Source organism: Pinus tabuliformis, chromosome 5_2 (genome assembly GCF_031772625.1).
Source record: "Pinus tabuliformis cultivar Carrire ecotype Pingquan chromosome 5_2, CPIR1, whole genome shotgun sequence".
Taxonomy (NCBI): Eukaryota; Viridiplantae; Streptophyta; class Pinopsida; order Pinales; family Pinaceae; genus Pinus; species Pinus tabuliformis.
In genome coordinates, this window is record NC_142306.1 from 721,410,795 (window position 1) to 721,425,450 (window position 14,656).

The 14,656-nt window shown below is 31.1% G+C and overlaps 1 pseudogene; it reads left to right on the plus strand.

Annotated features, from left to right (window-relative positions):
* The first annotated feature begins 69 nt into the window (after window positions 1-69).
* LOC149161219 (ferritin-3, chloroplastic-like) lies at window positions 70-14,307 on the plus strand (annotated as a pseudogene).
* Window positions 14,308-14,656: the final 349 nt, after the last annotated feature.

Here is a 14,656-nt window from a genome sequence, read left to right on the forward strand (position 1 = left end):
GCGGACTTGCCATGTTTGAGACAGCTGTGGATATGGGATTGCGATAAGTTGGAGGAGTTGGAGTTGGGGATGGGGGCAGTGGGAGCAGCAAGTGCAAGTGGAGGGTTGGGAGAGGGCGCGTCACCGCTATCCCCTATGCTCAACTCTGTCTATGTAGAGGGTTGCCCGAAATTGAAGAGACTGCGTGGCGGATGGGACAAGCTGAATCATCTGGAGGTAATAAGAGGTTCGACAGAATGGTGGGATGCAATCCAATGGGAGGATCCCAACATGAAAACATTACTTCAAAATAAATTTAAGCCATTCTAGAGTGTGTTAGCGTGGATGTAATTGGAGTAATTATTATATGAAATGTAGTGTTTGTCATGTCACGTGTCACTCCGTGATTTTTACATGTTCCTTTACTTTTGTGTAAATATAAATATTTTCAAACTATGTAGTTATATTTTGTATTTTTGTAAGTAATGCTAATAAAAATAAACGTCATATATTTAATGGGAATTTTTAAATTTATTTAAATTAAAAAAATTAATTAATATTTTGGTTAACGTTGTTCATATTTCTCATTATTTGTAATTATATTGCTTAGTATGTAGGTTTATAATTTCAAAAAGCATTAATAAACATTAACAATATTAATTTTTACTTATCTAGATTAAAAATATAATTATTAATCTATATAATTATTACTCTATATAGGTAATGAAAATTTATTTATGTATTGTAAAATAATTAAATATGCTAAAATTTTGGAATACATAATTAAATATATTAAAACATAGTTTCCAATAAATATTGTATTTCTTTTAAACATGAAATTACATTTAAATGAAAATAAGATTTAAATTAAATATTAAGTATTTATTGAAATTGATTATTAAATTTCTAAATTGTAGTTAGTTAAATTCAAATAATTAAAAAGTAAATATATCACATGTATTACTGAAATTTTAAGTTAGAAAATTTATGAATATAAAAAACCTATAAATTAAAAGATTTTATGATGGATTTATTTTGGATATCAGAGTAATGTTTAAAGTAATAATCATTTATGAATATAAAAAATTATTAAATTAAAATATTTTATGATGGTCTTATTTTAGATATTAGAGTAATGTTTAAATTAATAATTAATAATATTAAATTTAATATTTTGGTTTTAATTCTATTTTGATAATAGATTTAGTTTGTTAATGAATCTATATTCAATATTGTTTAAATATTAATTATCTTTTGTTTAAAATTTCAAAGTGTTAAAAAAAATATTGATAAAGATAAAAATTGATATTGAATTAGTGTAATACATTGTTTCATAATGTGAGATTTTGCCTTTTTCTTGGCACAGAGTCAACTTTATAATAAAGTCCGAGGCATAACATTGCAAGGTTCATATATAACATAGTTGGAAGTGTGCTACTATTGTATTGGTTGAGACCCTAGTTCGAGTCCTAATGGTAGTCAGGTCATAACAATTTTTTTATTTTTTTATTTTTGCCATAAAGCTTTATTTTGTTCAATGTTTAGCAAAATGACGGTGTACATTTTGTAGCACTGACATAAGCATTTGAGTATTTTGTAGAAGAGCACCTAGAAAGGGGTAATCTATAGAACCCTTAATTTATTATGTAGTTTTGTATTGTTTATGAGTTTCTAGGGTAATTATTGGTCCAAATTGGATTCCAGATGATGCATGATGATCATGGCTTAGAGATGAATGCTTTTAGAGGCATGGCATGTCTTGTTAACAAATATTCAATGTCGAGAATCTCTATTGCATGATTTTTTGGGTCCATGATGAGGGTGTAGTGATTTTTTTATCTATAGTGAAAATACGTTCCCAGAAGGATATTTGGTGACCAGATTGTTGAGCATGTTAAAGAAGAAGTATGACAAGGTATGATAGATTATGGGCAATAATTTTACAACGACAACCTACTCATTTTGAAATCTTATTTCGATTAAAGATAAGGTCGATCTAATTGAAATAATTTGAAAAGAGGTCGATAAGGAGTTGCAGAAGGAGTTGGGTGCCTCTATTGAGGTTGGAACCCCAATCAAGTTAGAGCCTTGAGTAGGTTGGATCTAACTCATCATCAAGGTTAGTTCCTTCAGCAGGTTGCAGCCTAAAGTAGGTTGGAGCCCGCTCATCATTAAGGTTGGTGCCTCAATCAAGTTGTAGCCTATAGTGAGTAATTGTTTGCATACTTTTGAAGTTGGTACCTCAATCATGTTGTAGCCTACAACAAATAACAACCTGCATATCTTGGGGGTGGTTGCCTCAAATAGGTTGGAGTCTGCAAATCTATGTAATGAATTGAAGATAAAGAAGAAGAAGGATTAATGCTTTTCTCTTGTATGGATTTCCATGAAAAAACTTGTATGTGTTTTATGTGATGGCTCCTTGATGTGTTATTAATATGATGCTCACTTTATGATGCATTATTTTACGTATTGATACATTTATTATGGTTATGATTCATTGTATTATAATTGAATTACTGTGAAAAGTTATGAAATAGTAAAATTGCTCTCACACTGATTCAACCCCTTTGTAGAAATTTGATAGAAATTGCAACTGCTCAATATTTCAAACTGAAAAAAAAGAGACACAATTCTACTCTACTAATATGCGGAATAGAGATCACAATTTAGAAAAACATGCATAGACATGCAATAAGAAAACCAAAAATCTACAGAGATTTCTAGGGGAACCCAACTGGGAAAAACCCCTCAAGCCCCTTTGCATTAAATAGTTGAATAGAGAAACTATTACAATTGCTAGCTCCAACTCTGAGCTCAACCTGCAAAAGAATAATTGTTCTCTCTACTGAATGAGAAACTCTAGCCAACACTTAGTCAATTATCTGCTCATTAAGCCTCCTATTTCCTTGCGCAAATCCTCAGGAAATTAGCCCCTAAAAGATAGGAATTTCCTCCAAATTGATTGCGTAATTCCAAAGGATTGATCTCATGATTGCATGCAACACCTATACACTCAAACTAGTATATAACTCATGTTACACTGGCTTTGACATCTCCACTTCAGCTGTGGAACTCGAATTCCATGCATGCATTAGCTATTTTGGGCTAATTTATTAGTTAACTGATAGATATTTGAGTTAAACTATTGTCCCACATCACAACTGACCTTCAACTGAATCTATCAATAGTTATAGGTCAATTAACTGAATACAACTGAAAATAAATGAATGATATTACTAAAATTTAGCAATCACACATGCATAACTGAACTCCAAGCCCACTAACTTGAATTTACTGAGTTAATTGAGTGACAAGATCCATGTCACACTAGTCAACTGCCTTCGAGTTGTCCTGCTGATGTGGAAATTCAATTTACTTAATTTGAATAAGGCTAAAGTCAAATTGAGCCTTTCTTGCTACATTTTTTCAACACTCCCTGTTAGCAAGAAATAGATTTTTCACCACCCCTATCCAACACCTATGGAATTAGAAATTTACCTCTTGACAATACCTTTGTCAAGATGTTAGCATCTTGCTTCTCAGTTGGAATGCACTCTAGCAACATAATTCTCCTCTGCACACAGTCATGCAAATGGTGATATCAAATATCAATGTGCTTGGACCTGTCATGAAATATTAGATTCTCATAGAGCTTAATGCACCTATGATTATCACAATATATCACTATCAAATCCATCTCCTGACTAAAAAGACCCACAAGTATTTTCCTCATCCATATGGCCTCGCATGCTACTTGACTTGCAACCATGTATTCAACCTCTGCTGAGCTGAGTGCCACAAACCTTTGCTTCATGTTGTACCAGGAAATAGTTGCGAATCCAACACTAAAGATAACACATGAAGTACTTTTCTTGTCTGATGGACTCCTTACCCAATCTACATCAGTGAAGCCTTGAAGCTTCACTCCCTCTGTCCTCTTGTACCATAATCCATACTCAATAGTGCCTCTAAGATACCGTAACACATGCTTTTCTACCTTCCAATACAACTTGGTAGGCCTCACCATAGCTTCACCCAGTTGGTTTACTGCATAGCACATGTCGGGTCTTGTGTTCACAAGATACATCAAAGACCCCACAAGCTGCCTGTAAATGGTAACATCAACATCTTCACCTGAAGTGGCATTCTCCTTCCTCCAGTTTGTAGCTAGAGGTGTGTCCATGGGCTTACAATTCTCCATGTGAAATCTTTGAAGTATTTCAGAGGCATACTTCCCCTGAGTTTTTTTTTTTTGGAAAAAAAACATGGAAAGTTAACCCATGAGTGAAATTCAGCCCCTGAAATTTTCTCTAGATTCAATGTACTATGATGCCCACAACTCCCATAATATTTACAATTAATGTAGCAATAATGCAAAGAAAAACCCAACAACATACCCAAGGCTCCAACAAACTAGGAAAATGTCATCCAAATATTTCAAGAAAACCCCAAATTCAACTTTTCAAAACCTACATATTAGCCCTTGTAAAGACAAAATAATACACCATAGTCGATAAAATATGTGCCTTTCTTAGACATAATAAAAGTAAACATAATGAAATTTTCTAAAGCTTAAAATTACTAGGTGATTTGATAGATAATCTTATAGAATCCTACCATAACACACCCATCTCTTTGTCATTTAAAAAGAAAAATGTCACTAATTTTTTATAAAGTAAAGGATTATGGCTAATTGAGAGGTGATCTAATTAAATCCCATTGTAGCAATTTTTTTTCTTTTTAAATAGATGGAGCCTAGGCTAGGGCCAACCCTAATGTTGAATGAAAAAATGGTTTATGCACCAATGGGATACAACAACCATTGCACAAGACTTGGTCGAGCTTGGACACCCCTTGGGATAGTTTATTTCCCCCATAGGTGGCAATCACTATCAATCCCTTCTCATGAGATTTGAACTTGAAAGTTAATGGGGACTAAACCCCATAGAAGCCAACTAGTTTACATCTCATGGGTAAATCACATCATAGCATATTTGGTCATGGATTATTTTTCCACTTACTATGATTAAGGAGATTTAATAAATCATACTTTACTTACTCAACTTGTGAATGAATATAAAGAAGTACAATAATGGTTTCAATATGTTGAAGTGCTACAATAATTGATACTAAATTTAATCTTATGGATATTCTCTATATTCACCATCTAAATTGTTTGTTTTTTTAATAACAATGCTTTTCTCCAACCTATGAGGTGTAGATTGATTGATTTGTGTGGGGTTTTAGTCTCCATCAGGTCTCAAATTTTAATTTTATAGGGAGGGGTTGAGAGTGGGAGATAAATATCGGGGTTGCACTTTCCCAAGAACCATTCAAGTTTGACCAAGTCTTGCACAATCTTGGTGCCAACATCATATTGGTGGGTAGATTGTTCTTCTATCCAACATTAGGGTTGGCCTCATGCTAGGCTTATCCTAGTTTTGAAAAAAAGAAAAGAAAAAAACATTGCTATGCTCCACACAAATCAAAAGCTTTCTTAACTCTATAATTTTTAAACAATGGGAAAATTCATCATAACTCAGTTGTTAACTAACAATGGGGGAAAGCATTTGTGGATAACTAACAATGGGGGAAACCATTACTGGATGTTATCCACAAATGTGAGTTGCCTGATCACTATATTCAAGAAAAACCATGCCTCTTGGAATAACCCACTAGTGGATTGTAAGGGGCTATGCTTCCTCTCCTACCAAATGTCTTTGAATCTTGGTTCATTAACTTATTACGTTACATCTAATAAAAACAAACTCTTAAACAATCATAACTAATTCCGTTACCTCTATTCAATATCCTTTCATTCATTAAAAATATTTATAAAAGTTTTCTAAAATACAATGGTAAAACTTATCATAAATCAGTTGTCAAACCAACAGTAGGGATAACCATCACTATAGCTAATTTATATAATTAACCTATATTTATATAATAATTATTATTATTTTTAAATTAAAGTAATTTTTCTATTAATTTTACACAAATAAATTTTTTTTTTTTTGTATTTATTATATTACATATTCCATCGTTGTTATTATTCCTGAAATGCAATGTAATCTTCAATAAAAATGCACTCGTTTTATCATAAGTTATGATAATTTATTCATAAAATTGTTAATTGTCCAATAGTGTAATCTTCAACCTAGATGTATAGGATAATTTCATCTCTCTTCTTTTATGATGTACATCATAAGTTCATCTTTAAAAAAATGTAAGTACTTAAAATATACCAACATAGATCCATTTTGATTTTAGATTTTGATGGTAGATCTAGAGTTAAGATGGATATATGATGATTGAATTATTAATTAAAATTAAGTATATTTATAATTATACAGATAATATATTTTATTTTTATGTAATTTGACTAAGTCAAAATGCTAAACATTACATTACATTATAACATCTCTACCATAATGGACTAGAGAGCTCTTCTCGACACAATAATAAATTCATTATAAATCACTTTATTTTGTAGTAGAAAACCTAATGACAATTACAATTACAAATTCAATTTATATTTTAATTAGTATAGTTTGCCCCATATATATTTTATTAAGATAAATATTTGTCATACATTATCTTTATATTTTTTAAATGTTTATTATTAATAGTAAAACTAATAAGTCCATGAGGTCTTGGATAGACGGTGATCGAGTGTGATGTTAAGGTACTCCTAGATGTTAAGTAATCGGTTCAATTACATGCCCTAATCGGGTGTTATTCTCGGACATGACCATGATGTAGCCTCACCGTTGCCGAACTTACCAAAAAACTTAGAAGTTAGCTTTTAATATATATTATTTTTAATATGAATAATTTATTTATTAAATATGAAGAATAATACACTGAATGATGGAGCAAACATGAATTTAGCAATCATAGAATAAGCTTAAAACATTTCCATTAAGTAAGCCAATATTTATACATTTTTATGAGCCAATGCTCATCTCAATCATCTCCTATAATCTTTCAACTAATTCTACAATCTCTCCAAAATTCCCTTAACTAAAAAAATCTTTATCTAAATAATACTTTCGAGACATAACAATAGCAACAAAAAAATAAAAATCATAGCAATAATAATAATTCTAGAATACTCCAAATGTTCATTTTCTAACATTTCTTCCCCATAATGATCATTTGGAGAAATTTCAAAAACATCTTTCCTTTGGTAGTTCCTTGGTGAAGATATCTACAACCTGAGCCTCTATTTTTTAATACATGATCTCAATCACACCTTGTTGAACTATATCTTGAACACAATGATACTAGATATCAATATGTTTGATCTTCTTATGAAAAACTAGATTGTTGGAAAATTTAATAGCACTTTGATTATCACAAATCAACTAAGTAGGTTGCTCTCACTACTCATGTAGATCCTCCAAATTTTTTCTTAACCATACTGCTTGACAAGATGTTGTTGCTGCTGCTTTATATTCTACTTTAGCTGTGGAGAGAGAAACTATATGTTATTTCTAAATATTTGAAGCAACTATGGTTGAACCCATGTCGAATGAATATCTTGAAGTTGATTTCCTGTCACCCATGCAACCTTCCCAATCTAAATCTGTAAAATCAATCATCCTAAAATCCTCTATTTCTCTGTATACTAAGCCATAACCAAATTTAGCAGGCATATATCTCGAAATCCTCTTAACTTCCTTCTAATGCAATTCCTTGGGTTCTGACATTAACTTGGATACCATATTTATTGCAAAAGATATATCTAGTCGAATTGAAGTTAAGTAGATCGAAATTCCAACCAACAATATAGAGTAGCATCAACTATATTGGAGTCATCATGTCTATATAAATTCATCGTGACTTCCCAAGGAGTTGCAGTTGGTTTGCAACTCAACATGTTGAACTTTTTGAGAATATCCCATTAGTATAATTGGCTTGTAACATAAAAATACCATCTTCCTTCTGCCATACTTCTATACCCAAGAAATAATATGACTCACCAAGATCCATCATTTCAAATTTTGCAAACATATGTGACTTAAACATTTGAAACAATTTATAATTTTTCCTTGTATAGATCAAATCATCAAATAAGAATATCTTGTCCTAACTGAAGTATATAAAGATTAGATTCAGATGAACTCTTGACTAAACCATGATCTTGAAAACCTTATCAATTTTTGAATACGAAGCCCTTGGAGCTTTCTTTAAACCATATAGAGTTTTCTTTACTCTGTACAAAAAATCTTCTTTTCATGGAATCTCAAAACCTTTAGGTTATTGTACATAGATTTATTCATCTACATAACCATTCAAGAATGTTAATTTAAGATCCATCTGATAAATTATCCACTTATATTGTGCAACCAGTATAAGAACCATCTTGATTCTATCCATCTTCGCTACTGGAGAAAATGTCTTTGTATAATCAATCCCTTCCTTATGAGTGTATCATTTTGTAGCTAGGCGGGCTTTATACTTATCAATTGAACCATCTGATTTATACTTAGTTTTACGCACCTATTTAGTACTAATTACATATTTTCCTTTGGGTAATTTGACCAAATTCCAAGTATCATTCTTCATTAAATTATTGATTTGTGCTTCCATGGCTTCATTTCGTTCCTTTTTAATTGATGCTTCTGCATGATTATTGGATCATTCATCTCCATTGCTTTAGCCATAAGTGCAAAATTTACAGCCTAACTTTATGATCTAGTAATAATTTTTTCAAAATTACTATCATTTAAACTTTGTGAATTGCTTGAAACAAAGGAGAGCTTGAAAATCCTATCTTCAGTCATTTCTCCTCTTGCTACCACTTCTTCTTTATTCAACTTATCCATGATTAAACATCCTTTGTTTTCAAATACCAACTTATAATTATGATCCATCATTTGTCCCATAGAAAAGAAATTTATTCCTCAAAGTTGGTGATATCAATGTGTCATTAATAAACTTCTTCTTCCCATTGCAATGTGGAATTGCAAATGTACCTTTCCTTTTCACTTTTGCAATACTATCATCATCAAATACAACTTTACCATAATAGTTACCATTTATTCTAGTAAAAAAATCTTCTTGAGATGTGACATCCTGAATCAATATACCATGCATTAGTTTCTTCATTATGTGCCATCAAACTTGATATGAACCACTTATCATTTCTACTTTCTTCAACCATTGTATTAGCACCTTTTCGTTCATTATCTCTCATTTTTGCATAACAATCTCTTTCAATATGACCAAATTTGTGACATTAATAACATTGTGGTCATTTTCTTTGATATATTTCTCTTCCTCCATCTATTCCTCTTCCTCAAGATCCACATTTGCTTCTTCCTCTGAACCTACTCAGACTCCTTCCTCTGCCTCTTGAAGGGAATACATTTCCTTGTAAATTATGTTGATTTTTGTTCTAATTATGAAAGCTTTGATTATGGAATTGTCCTTTGCTTCTTCCTCTCCCCCTATACTTTGTGGAGAATGCATTATCCATGTATTCACTTGAATAATTTTCTTCAACAACTAACAAATATCCACTTAATTCATCAATCCTCATGACATTAAGATCCTTAGAAACCATGATACTTGTAGTGACCATTTCAAATTTTGGTACAAATTTTTTTAAGATATTCTTAATCATTCTTCTTTCTGGAACTTCTTTTCATAATGTCCTTGTCCGATTCACAAGATCCTGAATTTTTGTGATGTAATCATTCACTCATTGATTACTTTGCACCTTTGCATTTCCAAAATTAGTCCTTAATTTTCATAGTTTAGAAACTACTACTCTTCATATGTATTTTTTAAATTTTTCGATGCATCATTAGAGGTTTGTGCTATACTAATTTGTGGAAAAATTGAGTCATCAACTACGATGCCAATTAAGGAAAGTGTTTCATTGTCTTTCTTGATAGATTCCTTTAATTTTTTATTATCGTTAGTATCTAGTGCTTGATGTTCATCATCATAAGGCATATCATAACCATCAATTACCAATTCCCATATATCTTTGCTTATAAAGATTGGTTGCATTTTTCTCCTCTAGTAAACATAATTAACACTTGTGAGTTTTGGAAGTATTATATTGCTTTTCACCATTGTAGAAATTGAATAGGACACCAAAGGAAGCAAAGAAAACAATAACAATGTCCCACTTCAACTCGAGACAAGAACGATTGTCCCAAAAAACGAGACTCAACCACCGAAAATTTAAGGATGGGATTTTGAAAAATCTCACTGCTCATAATACGTGATCTCTAAAATGTTTGATGATATTTTTGTAACAATATTCAAATGTCTAAAAAATTTATATTCTCTAAATACAATTTTGGCAAATTTTAAGGTAAAATAGTTCTATATTGTAAAATTTGGGCGAATAATATATAAAAAAATGAAATTAGTGAATAACTTTTTTTGGTAAAAGCATAGAAAAGTAGGCCACTTGTAAATATTAGCCCCTAAAATTTTACCTATCGACCACCACCTCCACCAAAATATTTTATTAAATTAAGAGTACAAAGATTGACTATATATATATAGATAACCTCAACTTTTAGTTTATATAAGTCATTGGTAATGCCATGGATAGAAAAATAATTTTCTATTTGGGTAATATCTAAAATAATCAAATTTATTCGTATGAACTTTGGAGAGTGATGCATTAAATCATGATCCCCAAAAAGTGGTTGGGATTTTTTATAAAGAGCATGTGAGTGATTTGCATTTAATTTTTTGGGATTATTTCTTAGTTAGATTGATGTCTATATCTAATATATTGATAACCAAGTGGGTACCTAATATCTTCAACACCTTGCCTTATTAGTTCATAATCATATATAGACTTTTGAAGGAAGATTGAATACTATTATCTTTGTTTTCAAGTTGTTTCTTGTAAGAAGGTGGGATTTGAGCTCATTGAATATACAAAGAATAAGGAAAGCTAATAACATTAAATTCATTGTAAAATGATACTAGACAATGTGACATGTTTTTGAATGAAGAGAATAAAAAATCAACTTGTAAAAACTTCTCCCAAAACGTATTTTATATATATGTTAATTAGCAATTAAATAAAAACAAAAATATTATTTTATTTTATAAAACAAAAGCTATTCAATATAAAATTTATATCAATAAAAATTATCAAAATATATATATATATATATATATATATATGTATTTTTTATTTTTTTATAATTATCTTAAAAGCTATAAATTTAACTAAATATTTTAATCATAACATGTACATAAATATCTTAAAAACTATAAATTTAACAAAATATTGTGATCATAACATGTACATAAATATCTTAAAAACTATAAATTTAATTAAATATTTTAATGATGACATGTAAGTTACCCATAATTTCTATCACTGACATAGTTTTAAAAGTCAAGTTTAAAATAAACTAAATTTTAAATTTATGGGTAAATTTTGATAATAAAAAAATGATTGTCCTGCGAGACGCTCTCTAGCTCAATATGGAAGAGATGTTGTAATGTCCTGTCCTATTCCGTTAAACATTTTGACTAGGTAAAATTGCATAAAAATAAAAATAAAAATGAAATTAATCTTTAAAATAAGGTTGAGGTAAATTAGTAAATTTAGCATTCATGGTTTTGACAAGCCATGGTTTTTCCCATAGTATTCTTAACCCATGTTTCTTCTCATCATATTTTTCTCTATTATAGCCTATTTAAAGGCATAAAATTCCATATAATTTAACTTTTTATGTGTAAGATGAAGCATGTAATTTACTTCATATTTGTTTGTATATTATGGATATATTTTTGAAGAAAAATTGAAAAGTAGTTGTATATTTTTGCATATAATGTATATATCATGCAAAATAAAATTTAAAAAATATAAGTCCATTGATGAGTGTGCATGAATACTTTGAAAATAACACTATACAGTCAAAAGGAATGATAAATAAAAATCAGAGTAATGACAAAATTCTATTTCAAAATCATCTCCAGTAACATTTTCATTTTTCTTGAACTAAATTTATTTTTTTATAAATTTTTCCATTGTTTAAATTTACTTGAAATCTAAGATTTAGTTCCAATCAAATTTAAATTTTATAGAATTTTGAGATTTAAATTTTATGAAATTAAAATCACACGAGGAGAAGTTAAATTAAATTTATTTTTATTTTTATTTTTTCAAATTAACTTTTCTTTAAATTTATAAATATATTTTAATTTAAAATTATTTGAGTAAAATAATAAATAAATGCAATACCCCTCAGTGAAGTGTAAATATTTTAATTTACTAAATTATTATGCTGTAAGGCGTTCCATTTGAAATGAACTTCCCTCTGGGCTTAGCTGTCTTCACTCTGCACCATTAGATCAAGTGTTAGACGATTGAAGTGTTCCCTTCCACTGATCCCACCAAGTGAACTGATTTACTCTGCTCAACCAACTCGATCAATCCTTGATTTACTCTCCTCAAGTAACTTGCTCATTAATTTTTCAGTTGGACCATTGCATCCCACCCACTGAACTCACTGTCTGCAGACTCTTTAAGTTTCCGCTGAACTACACGGTAAGCCGACTCATTAGGTTTGCGATGCTTTCCCTTGACTCTCAAGATCATGGGGAATCTAACCCTGAGGTGATTGTGGGAAACACCCAGACTCCATACATTTGTGAAAGATCTCGTCATAAGGTCACACGATCGAACCCTAGGGCACATTCCGTGGACGAGTACACTGAGAATTGGTGGTGAAAGGGTTAGAACCGCGTCACACGAGCCAGTGAATGGTTAGAATATGTCATTGAGGACACCAGAAATACTTAGTATGCAGGTCAAGACTGATGGAAAAGTTATTTGCAATGCCAAACTCTGGAGATTCCAACTTGCACATACATATTGTACAAAATAAGTTAGATTTGTTTAGTGATTTCGTCTGTGAAATTTTGTGGTTTAAAGATGAACTCAAGATCTACACATGGCTTGCTCTTCATCATGAAAACATCACTCTCAATACCAAGGATGCATTAAATTTCTATTATATCAGCATGGGATTTATGTAAATCGTGCTCTTGTTAGTTCTTTATGGATGCATTAACTTCTGCATACTCTGAAGTCATGTCAAACTTGTTTTTGGCAGTGTGGAGTACAATGTTTCATATGTCTATCATGCTCTCTTTGGATACTTTGATAGAGACAACGTGGCTCTGCTAGGCTTTGCTAAGTGAGTACCTTGAGGTTTTCTTCATATATTGGTGTGTATGTGTATATGTATGCTTTTTATATATCTATGTAAGAGGAAATAAGTAGCATATTTTCTCTGATCTGACAGGTACTTTAAGGATGCTAGTGACGAAGAGCGGGATCATGCAGAAAAGCTCATGAAATATCAGGTTTCTAAGACTTGAGAGTTTTAATTCAATCTGTTGTTTCAAGCCTTAAACATTAGTCACACTGGTTATAACTGTTATTTTAAACTCTACCCTGTATTAGTGCTTTCTTTGAGTAGAACATCAGAGGTGGGAAAGTTAAACTACAGTCCATTTTATTGCCTGCTGTCATGGAGTTTGACAACGCTGAGAAGGGTGATGCCCTTTATGGTGAGTCCAATCCATGGACTTGTATATTTTCGTTCATGTGTCATGTCATTTTTTGGTAGAATGTAGCCTGATGTTTTTTTTGGTCGGTTCTCAATATACTGGTTATAGCCATGGAGCTAGCCTTGTCTTTGGGGAACCTGACAAACCAAAAGCTTTTGAACTTGCATGCTATAAGTATCGACTGAATTCTTTACTGGTTGATTCGATATATCATGTTACTTTTAAATATTTAAAATTATGTTGCGTTAAGAAATAATTTTGAGAGGTCATGCATTTGATGGGAGCAGGTAGCCCAAGAGGCTAACGATGGTCAGAAGATGGATTTCACCGAGGGCAATTTTCTCATTGAGTAGGTCACATGCTCTGCAATTCCTCCCTTTACAAGTAGGAGAGAAGTATAAATAATGATCTAATAAGAGGCTAATTTTATGTTTTCCTCTACAATTTTGCAGGTTGAAGCTATCAAGAAAGTATCAGAATATGTGTCTCAGTTGAGAAGGATAGGGAAAGTCCACGGTATGATGATGATATGTTAATTTTAATAATATTTGAGAAGAGGCATTTTTTTTCATACTGACAATGAAAGTGAAGAAATTATATGCAGGATTAGTGATTTGATCATGGCTCATTACTAAAAGCTGGACTTGTAATTCATTTGATTCTGTCCTTTCTTTCTTTGCACTTGTATGGAATTTTGATCAGATGCTCCTCAACAGAGATAATGTGGCTGACGCAGGAGCTCTTGCTGCTACCTGACCTGACTGAGAATTAGATTTTGAACCCTATCTTGATAACTTGAATAACCTCGAGTCCTTTGAGATAAATTTTAGGTAGTAAATGATCGCAATATATATAGATATATGTATATATCTATCTTAATATGAATTTCAATGTTATGATTTATATTTTTGTCGCAATGCCAATGGACACATCATCAAACTGTTTCTCAATTAGCCCTCGCTAGAATGCTTGGGGATATAGTTGCATCCATTTGGGTTTTTCAATACAGAAAGAATTTGTCTGATATGATTGATGTTGGGCTTTATTTCTGATCTATATTATTAAGGAGCCCTAAGATTCTTTGTTATGATTGATGTTGGCTGGC